The sequence below is a fragment of the Sinocyclocheilus grahami genome, unplaced genomic scaffold (assembly GCF_001515645.1).
Source record: "Sinocyclocheilus grahami isolate Dianchi unplaced genomic scaffold, SAMN03320097.WGS_v1.1 scaffold2117.1, whole genome shotgun sequence".
Taxonomy (NCBI): Eukaryota; Metazoa; Chordata; class Actinopteri; order Cypriniformes; family Cyprinidae; genus Sinocyclocheilus; species Sinocyclocheilus grahami.
Window position 1 is genome coordinate 72470 of NW_015507296.1, and position 10687 is coordinate 83156.

The window sequence follows — 10687 nt, forward strand, 5'->3', positions numbered from 1 at the left end:
AGCAAAACGGTGCACACCGGATTGAGCTTGAACTTGCCCCTGGTTTCCTCGACAAAAAGCCTATAGGATTTCTCCATAGGCTTTTGGATTATCGCAAAAAAAATAAGCTCTGTGTTCAAGCATAGTTCATGAAACTTACACGTCTGTCCATCAAGATAATCTTCACAAAATAGTCTAACTTTCATGAATTTTGAACTCAAAAGCTAAACTTGGGTTATAAACGAACTACAGCACCGGGGTCGCTCGCCTTCAGCGTCACCACCTCCATGCTTCCCACAACTTCTTCAAACGTATTTTTAACGTAGTCAGTGAAAAGGATTTACTCTGTTTATGAATTTTAATCCACGCTACATGAACCTTTTCATATAAACTGAATAAATACAAAACTAGAGCCAAACAAAAACTGAAATGAGACATTAATAGTAAATAGTATAGTGAATAAATGAAATAATCATAAAGGACATATGAAATGACATTTCGAAATAAGGTGCATTAAAAGTCAATAAATCCTTGATTAATATGAATATTTTAATTAAAAACGTGTCTCCACCTACTATTCAATAAAATTCTAGTGCATTTAATCTATTAAATAACAGCAGAGTGAGCGAGTTTTTGGATATGGTAAGATTTTTTCCGGATATGGTAAGATTAAACTTATTTCCTCATATGCTTTCTAACAGCTTTATGTGGCCGTAAACATTTGATTTTAACGTGGCTTTATGCATCGTTAAAGTTTCACTTTCACCGTGACTAGCCGGTAAATGTGGTGTTTACCAAGCGGCAACCTCCCGCTCTCTCTTGTGAAGCCAACACGGAAGTGACTTAAACTGTAATTCATCAACTGGGCGCTAGAGGCTGGCTGCAAAAGGGAGTCAATCCCATAGACTCCCCATGTTAAAATGCCCAACTTTACAGCAGAAAAAAACATGTTTACAGCCTGGTTCAAAAAATTATTTTGGTCTATATAGCAAATTTTGCCCTTCATGACAACTGTGAGGGGGGTGAATTTTTTTATAACTCATCCATTTAAATTATATTAAGCCTTAAAGTTCTGCATAATTAAGGGCGTGGCCACTTGAGTGACAGGTGGATTGTCCTGCTGTAACCATCATCGAGCTAGGTGGGCGTGGCTTCAACAACCAGCTCCCGCCTCTTTTTTGCCCATCTTCGATTATCCGGGAGTGGCACGCTGCCAAGATGGTGACAGCCGCCTCCGCCCACTTTTGAGCTTCAAAAACTCTCTTCGGAACCCTACGGGTGACGTCACGGAAACTACGTCCATGTTTTTATACAGTCTATGTGTGTGACGCTATTTCATTGTGAAAGCGAAACTACTTTGTTTGGCCTTCCAAAAGAGGACACGACTAGAAATCAGTGGTTAAGTTGTATTTACAACACTGTTGCAGAACAGTTCAACTCAAATATTCAGATGTGTGCAGTGCATTTTATGGAGGACTGTTTCCTGATCCTGGTAGAGTAGATTACAATGCCGGCTGTTCTGACTTACAGACTGTAAGTACGTTTTTTTATATTTAAAGAATTTGCCACTGACGATTCAAACGCGAGTTTTGAGCAGTGTAGAGTAGCACTTGTTGTTTGTCATTCACGAGTGGGGTGTAACTGGTGTGTTTTATGTCCTAGAATAAAACTTGAAAATATCTTGAGCTTGTGTGAACCACGGACCTTATTTTACGGATTTAATTTTGCCTACAAAGTGACATCATAGTTCCACCACTCTATTATGTCAGATTTAAATAAGGTATTCTTTAAAGGGGTCATATGATGCTTTTTTAAAGATCATTATTTTGTGTATTTGGTGTAACAGAATATGTTGACATGCTTTAATGTTCAAAAAACACATTATTTGTCATATACTGTACATTATTGTAGGTCCTCTATGCCCCGCCTCTCTCAAACGCTTCGTTTTCGATGCACAAAACTCTGCATTTGAACAGTCAATAGTGAATACTTAAACTAATAACAAAACAGTCGCTGATTCAGAAGCGCCAGATTGTCATAGCAAAGTCAGAATTACCTCCTCTCCTAGGTTCACGAAACGGTCGTCCATAAAATGCATTGCTGTTCTGTTATAAGTAATCTTAAAGATTCCTAAATGCATCTACTTTCGGAAGGCCAAATAAAGTGCTTTTGCTTTCGCCTAGAAACACACAGCGTCTCCCTGACATGCTGCTTCAACACTAACTGCGGTTACTGAAACCACGCCTTCTTTCTTTGCGTGCACATTTGGGCAGCATTATGCAAATATTTCCACATAGTGAGGTAGATATGTGGGGGCGTGTTAGAACGAGCCATTTTAGGGGGGTCTTAACTTTGATAAAGAATATCACTTTGGTTTTGAGACATTAGTCTTTGCAACTTCAGGGATCTTATCTATGCACAATCAGCTTGTAACACTCCAAAGAGAAAGGAAAACTTGAAATCGCATCATTGCTGTTCTGCTGTATGTCATCTTAAAGATTCCTAAATGCATCTACTTTCGGAAGGCCAAATAAAGTGCTTTTGCTTTCGCCTAGAAACACACAGCGTCTCCCTGACATGCTGCTTCAACACTAACTGCGGTTACTGAAACCACGCCTTCTTTCTTTGCGTGCACATTTGGGCAGCATTATGCAAATATTTCCACATAGTGAGGTAGATATGTGGGGGCGTGTTAGAACGAGCCATTTTAGGGGGGTCTTAACTTTGAGAAAGAATATCACTTTGGTTTTGAGACATTAGTCTTTGCAACTTCAGGGATATTATCTATGCACAATCAGCTTGTAACACTCCAAAGAGAAAGGAAAACTTGAAATTGTGTGTTTGTAATTTTAATATTTTTATCTATAGGCCTATACAGCAAAACTACAGAGCTTCCAGTAGGTTATTTTAGGGAGCTGTAAACATGGGAATCTCGACCGCATACAATCTTTGACGAACACCCAATTCATATATCAAACTAGGCTATATGTTATTCAATTGTACATAGGCTATATATCAGATAATTTTATTTACAAGTTTCATGTTTGTGTTTATCCTGTTTTTTCCCCGGGAGCTGTAAACATGGGAATCTCGACCGCATACAATCTTTGACGAACACCCAATTCATATATCAAACTAGGCTATATGTTATTCAATTGTACATAGGCTATATATCAGATAATTTTATTTACAAGTTTCATGTTTGTGTTTATCCTGTTTTTTCCCCCATTGCATATAAATTAAATATATTATTGTATATAATTGTGCCTGCCTCCTCACTTTGTGCGCTCTGGCACATTTCCGTCACATGCTTGAGGTATTCGACCAATCACAACGCACTGGATAGCTGGCCAATCAGAGCACACCTTGCTTTTCAGACCGATGAGCTTTGTAAAAATCGACGTGTTTCAGAAAGGCGGGCCATAGAGGAGAAACAGTAATGTACAGTATGTGGAAAATAATGTGTTTTTTAACCTTAAACTGCATAAACACATTGCATTACACCAAATACACAAAATAATGTTCTTTTTAGCAACATCATATGACCACTTTAAGAACTGGGACAATCTTGCGCACTTAATTCCTGTGGCACGCACGCGCTCTCAAGTGGCCAAGACCGCAAGTGTGGGTATTTGGACAAGGCAGAAGACCGCGAGGGTTTAGGGTGCCATTTGGGACAGTGCTGCACACGCTGAATTAACATGACAGCGCATAGCTCATGGTAAAACTGAATGTGGATTGATACAAAGTGTATTAATTACACCATAATAAATGCAAATAAGTAGGCCTAAAGACTGTGGTTTTTTTGTTGTTTTGTTTGTTTTTTTACAGTGAACATGGCTTTTTAGCAATGGGGTAAAGCAAGGAAAAAGTACCCTTTTAAATATATAGGCCACTCTACGGCAACATAGAAGGCACTCGTGGAGTTAGAAAAACTTCTTTATGACCAGCAGGATTATAATAAGGATGTAATGCAAAAGAAAAGTCACGAGACAGCTGTTTCTGTCAATGGTAAGTTTTAATTTAAAATGTTTATGATAGCCAACTACCTGTAAGAAATGTAGACTGCAGGCTGTGTTTACGTTTTGCCACTTGCTTGAGTATTTTAATAATAGGCCTATATAAATAGCCTATATACAGAAGTCATTAAATATTGCGCTTAAAAGTATGTCTATGAAAGATTGTATTAGCTGCTGTGTAAAAAGGTAATCACTGTTATTTTTCTTTTCTTTTGGCAAAAAAAGTAACCAAGGTTTATAAGGGGAAAAAATCAGTCACCAAATATGAAAACTAGAGTCTTCAGCTTTTCAAAATGAAGATTATAAAGGTTTACAATGGGTTAATTGGGCTAGTGACAGTTAACCGGTTAAGTATAGAAACATGTTTTTAATTTTTCAGCCTATCCATATGAGTCACATTTAAAGTCCTCTTGGCAAAAGACTGGCTTTTCCGGACTCATTTTAGTAATATTAGTTAAATATTGTTTATGAGTTCATTTTGAAGCTGATGTTTTAGATCCGAGATTCCAGTGCGGACTCGAAGCTCCACTGTGCAGCTGAAAAGGTAGGAAAGCAGTCAGAATTAGGTAGTGATGGAGGCTAAGAAGATGGACAAGAGCTGGGATGCTGTAGGATATCCCTGACCTGCCAAGGTAGGGTGTGCAACAGCCAGTTTTCAACCAGCAAACCACCTCCATGAAGCCCAAATCAACACCACAGCTCGACCGGCAGCTCCTCTAGACTGTTTCCTCGTACATCCAGACGCGAAAGCTGAGTCAGGCCACCAAAACCAGCAGGCAAAGACCCTAGAGAGTTATTCGCGACATTCAAGTTGCGAAGTTCTGTGCAACTTTCAAACAGTTCCTTGGGGAGATGTTCAAGCCTGTTGGCGCTCAGGTCTAGTTCACTTAGAAGTGCCAAGGCTCCAATTTCAGCTGGCAACTCTTCCAAAAGGTTTCCAGCCAAAAGCAGGCGTCGCAGTTTATGAAGCATAAAGAGTGCCGAAGGTAGGTTTTGCAACTGGTTGTGCGCCAAATCCAAGAGCTCCAGTGAGCGCAGCACTCCTACACTGGCTGGAAGAGCCAGAACGCGGTTATGTGTGAGTCATAAGCAGGACAGACGCCGCAGATGCTGCAATCCCAGCAGCTCTTCTAGAGTATGCAGACTGTTGTGTTGCAGGTCCAAACTGTGTAGACCTGTAAGTGGCAGCAGTGCTGATGGCAACCTCTCCAACTGGCATCCCTGCAGTTGCACTTCTGCCAGTCCGGTCAAACGCCTCAGTCCCGTAAGTACCAATAACCTGGTACCCTCATTATATATCTCCAGTTTTAGCAGACTCCCCGCTAATTCACTCAGCTCCCCTGGGACTTTCTGGAGAATGCCACGCATCACCAAGATTCGGAGGTGACGCAGTTGTCAAAGGCTGCCAAGGGCCCATCTGCGCCCCATCCCGCCCTCATTGCTCAAACTCCCGGTGAGGTGCAGCTCTTGCAGGCCACGGAGGGAATAAACCCAGACTGCGATCTCTGCAGCTTGGGTGAAGGTGAGATGTAAATTCTCCAGATGTTCCTGAAGGTGCTGCAGTGGCTCCAGGCTCCACTGATGCAGTGCAGTGGTAAAGGTGCATCTCTCTGATGAGAAGAGAATCCAGATTAAAACATTTCTCCTCCTAAAATCTTATACCCTCATTACATATTAAAAACAATCTGTGCTAGACAGCTAAGTTATGTGCAACTGAATTATGTACAAAATTAAGCGCAATTGTAATAAAAATACTTACCTCTCGAATCTCTCGACACTCACACATGGAGAAAGACTACAGACTACATGGACACAGTCCTCTCGTGTCTTGGGGCACCCATACTTGTGGAAGATCCAAGACAAAAAAACAGTCTTTTTACATCATGGTTTAATGGGACATTGCAATTTCTGAATAAGAATTTGCTTGAATGAGAACTGGCTTGCATGTTAGTTCACCCAAAAATAAAAAAATTTGTCGCTGCGGTCTGGAAGTGTCCAGAACAACTTGCACCGGAAGAACCGGCTCCATGAGTGACAGAGCAGATCAATTGATCAATGGAACAACGTTGAGGGACATGGACACGGTTGTGTTATAGTGGACGCACTATCAGTCCCCGCCAGCAGAGGGCTGTCCGTCCCCGAGTCCAGACTTGACTTGTGCGTTTTGTAGGAAGATGTTATCTTAACTTTGGGTTGCACTGTTTGTTCTATCTCTGAGAAGCGAGTGTCCAGTTTGGGCGTATGAGAAATCGCTTTTGTCGTCCAGGGCGATTCGCAACATTTGGCGAGAAACGTCAGGAAGTGCTCGATGCAAGCAGACGTGAGCGGGAAGTGGAACCAGAAGCAGCCGCTGGCCAGGAGAACCAAAGTATGGAGCAGAGTCACATACGGTAAAAAGTGTGAGTAACAGTAACAGTAATGCCTCGTGATAGCAAATGTAAATGTACTGCTGGAAGTCAAGGTTGGTACGTCGTCCCTTCACAGGGATCTTGGGTGACTCTGGTGTACTACTAAAAATATAATCAGACACAGGCTCTATGGAAGAGCTGTAGTTAGTGGAAGAGGAGTGTACAGGGACGCACACGACTCCGGCCCGTGACAGCTGGAGCGTTCCCACGAGGATGGACACCATCAGCATGAGCACCAGCATGAAGTCCATGAAGACCTCCCACCATGGCTTCAGCAGCTTATAGTTGGCCTGACGCTCACCACCGAACCACAGCTCAGACAGCGTGAACATCTACAGACAGAGAGAGGAAGACATTTTTTAAAAACACCATTCAAATCAATGTAACATTTTATTAGATTTAAGAATCTAACAATTCACCGCAAAAAAATAAAAAATAAATTGCTTACATTTTTCAGAAAAAAATACTTAGTATCTTATCATTAAGTCATTTTTAAACTTAGGTAAATGTATCTTAATTTAAATGTTTGTTTTAAACGTGATTTAAATGCAAACTCACTGTCACAATGCTCAGGTGTTGCAATTAAGTTATTAAGAGGTTCAGAGTGTTTGTTAGTGTGTTGCTATGTGGTTGCTAGGGTGTTATTGGTGGTTGTTAGTGCATTGCTATGTGGCTGCTATGAGTGGATGTCAGTGTGTTACTATGCAGTTTATGGGGTGTTTTGAGTGATTGTCGGTGTGTTGCTATGCAATTGCTAGGGTTTTCTGAATGGTTGTTAGTGTGTTGCTATGCGGTTGCTTGGGTGTTCCACTTAAGTGGTTGTTAGTACATTACTGTGCAGTTGCTAAGTTGATCTGAATGGTTGTTAGCGTGTTGCTATGTGCCTAGGATGTTCTAGGTGGTTGCTAGGTGTTTGTTTACTGACTTACAAAGTGTCTCTAACATTTTGGTCTCTAGGAATGAGACCCTCCTTTAAATGTGTATCTGTGGGATTTTTTTCACCCATGATTCGACATATTTAGCTGAGGTGATGTGACAGTCAGCTGAGCTCAGAAGTCACGTATGACCAGAAAGGCAAATACTGCAGACAGTCTACATGCAAAAATAAAAATGAAATGTACTTACTGTGATGTACTGTAACTGTCAATGTTTTCAACTCTAAAGCCAAGCTTTCATGCATTAAAACCCAGGTTTTAATGCATGAAATACGTGTCCAACTTCACTAACTTCGACACAGAGGGGCCCCAGAAGCTGCTTTGATGTTTCCATGACAACCTGCATACAATAGCCACATTCACATCATAAAACGCCAGCTAGCCACTGGATTTGTAAGAAATACACAGAAATAAACAGTATGAAACTTGTATGTAAATGTCAGGTTTTATATATTCACTCAGTTTGTCAGATCTTTGAGAAAGATCACTGTCATTGTCAGTGCAATGCAGCACATGTGAACAGCAGGTGGCGCTAATTAGTCAATTTAAATGATGACGCATGTTTGAACTTTATATTTTAGTGCTTGAAAATCTGATTTAGTGTCATTGAATGAATTGACAGAGAGAGACTTTTGCATGGAAATTTTAATTATGTCCTGAATGATGTTTTTGTCAAATAAATGTACTTGAAGTTTTAGGTTGTGCTTATTATAATTGCATTTTGATTGTTTAAAAAAAAAATTGTTACAATTATATATGAGTGTAACTTCAATCACAAGGACACTTTTTGAAAGCACTATGTCAATGTACAAGTTTCTAGAAGCAACTGAAAAAAATCATAGCATTAAAGTAAATGGAAACCGAATTATTGTCATGTCAACAGTGCTGGGAAGTAACTGATTGCATGAAATCTGGTTTATGTAATCAGATTCCAAAAACCAAGTACTCGTAATTAGAGTAGCCTATATTACATTTTACAATGCTCATAATCATATTACAGTTATTTTTTTATGGATTACATGATTACATATTACTCATAATTATTATTCATAATTATTCACCCCAGTTCTTTTTTTCCTTTTAAATGTCACTTTCTAAATGAACCTGCCACTTACACACATGAGACTTATAAATATGCAATCTAAACACTGAACAAACATGAATAAACATATGTGGATTCCCAAGCTTTTTTGTCAGTCAAAACCCTTTCATCTAAAATATTTACTAAGTCCCTCTGAGATTTCAATAATTTAACTATGTACATGTTCATGGTTCTCTAGTGTTGGTGGTCACATTAACTCATTTTAATTCATTTTAATTTGACATTTTTAAGATTTCATTAATTATAAGCTTTTCATCAACGCCCTACCGTTTTTTATTGTTTTTTCACAAACCGCAGTTTGGGAAACCCTGCTGTAATGTACAGTAAAGTTCAATGCATTTCATGGGTAACAAAGACTGAAATATATTTTCTTTCTCTCTTTTTTTCATATGGTACATAATAATCCCATTCAAGTATATTTGATAATCAAGTTTGGTAAAAGTAATCTAAAAGTAATAAAAAAAATTTAAAAAGTAGTCAGACTATATTACCTAATATGTAAATCCAGATTATGTTACTAACTACAGTTTTCATCATGTAATTTGTAATAGACTCCAATTTGCAAGTAATCTACCCAGCACTGCATGTCAAAAACCTTTAGTTAGATGTGTAGGAAACCCCCATTTCCCCTAATATCATCATGTCACACATTTTTAGTTCCCTGTGCTGGGGATTTACAACAAGCCCACACATCAGAGACACACGCTTAAAGATTTGTGAAAACTAAAAGGATTTTTACCAAATATTTTCAGAAATAGTGATTCAGTTTGATAGATAGATAGATAGATAGACAGATAGATAGATAGATAGATAACTAAATCACTGGACTTAATGATTACAGACCTGTCGCTCACACGTCTGTGGTCATGAAATCATTTGAAAGACTGGTCCTGGCCTACCTGAAAGACATCACTGGACCCTTACTGGATCCTCTTCAGTTTGCCTAAAGAGCAAACAGGTCTGTGGATGATGCAGTCAACATGGGACTGAATTACATCCTGCAACACCTCGACAGACCTGGGAATTATGCAAGGATCTTATTTGTGGACTTCAGTTCGGCCTTCAATACCATCATGCCTGACCTTCTCTCAGACAAACTGACACAGCTCTCCGTGCCCACCTCCATCTGTCAATGGATCACCAGCTTCCTAACAGACAGGCAGCAGCTAGTGAGGCTGGGTAAACTCACATCCAGGACCCTCACAATCAGCACTGCGCCCCCCAGGGTTGCGTTCTCTCCCCACTGCTCTTCTCCCTGTACACAAATATAACTACATTGCCCATCATAACTGACTCATTTATTTATACAGAATCTGAAAAATGTACATTTGTAAACTGCACACTTATAAATAACATATCTGTACATTCGTTTAAACAATTACATGTTTTTCTTTCTCTATATTTCTGCTTCTGTATATTTATTTATTTATTTTTCTGTTTTTTTCTTATATTAGTGTTATATTCCAACTCTACTGTGTAATATGTATGTCTGCACTATCATGTATGTTGGCATTATGTCTGTACTTCAAATTCAAACACTCAAATTCCTTGTGTGTGTAAACATACTTGGTAATAAAGCTCCTTCTGACTTCTAACTTAAAGAACAAACTCACAATGACACAAATCAGGCCTCACAATGAAAAAAAATTATTTAGTTTGACATTTTTCTGAAATAATTACACAGAAATGTAATTAACAGACTGAATTTAAAGTAAAAAGACTGAAATAGCACACACATACACACACACACACATATATGTATATATACACATACATACACACACACACACATTTATTTTTGTATGTAAGTTTTAACTACAATAGTATAAAGTAATACAACAGTAATGCTGATTTAAAGTGTATTTCTTTTGCTTGGCACATACAATTTTTTTTGTTTTTGTTTTGTTTATTTAATGTGATTTCCCAAAGCCCAAAGAATGAAGATACATAACACGGCTGTGATCAAAAGAGTCTGAAGTGGAAATGTCATGGCCTGAGACCTTCTGCACAGCCTAGTGTTTCCGTTTAGCCTGTTTATGCGTCACATTTCCATCTTGTTGATGGCAGAGATTCGGGATGATGCTATAGACAGCCTCTAAAAGCTGCCAGGGCCGAGCATATCCACAACAGAAACGGCACTTGTTAAAATTACAAATGACGTGTTTCTTGCATCAGACCAAGGCTGCGTCTCATTGCTAGTTTTACTTGATCTTAGTGCTGCGTTCGACACTATAGATCATGACA

The 10687-nt window shown here is 39.1% G+C and overlaps 1 pseudogene; it reads right to left on the reverse strand.

Moving 5' to 3' along the window:
• Nucleotides 1–4490: 4490 nt before the first annotated feature.
• LOC107574109 (volume-regulated anion channel subunit LRRC8D-like) lies at nucleotides 4491–6738 on the reverse strand (annotated as a pseudogene).
• Between the last annotated feature and the right edge of the window lie 3949 nt (nucleotides 6739–10687).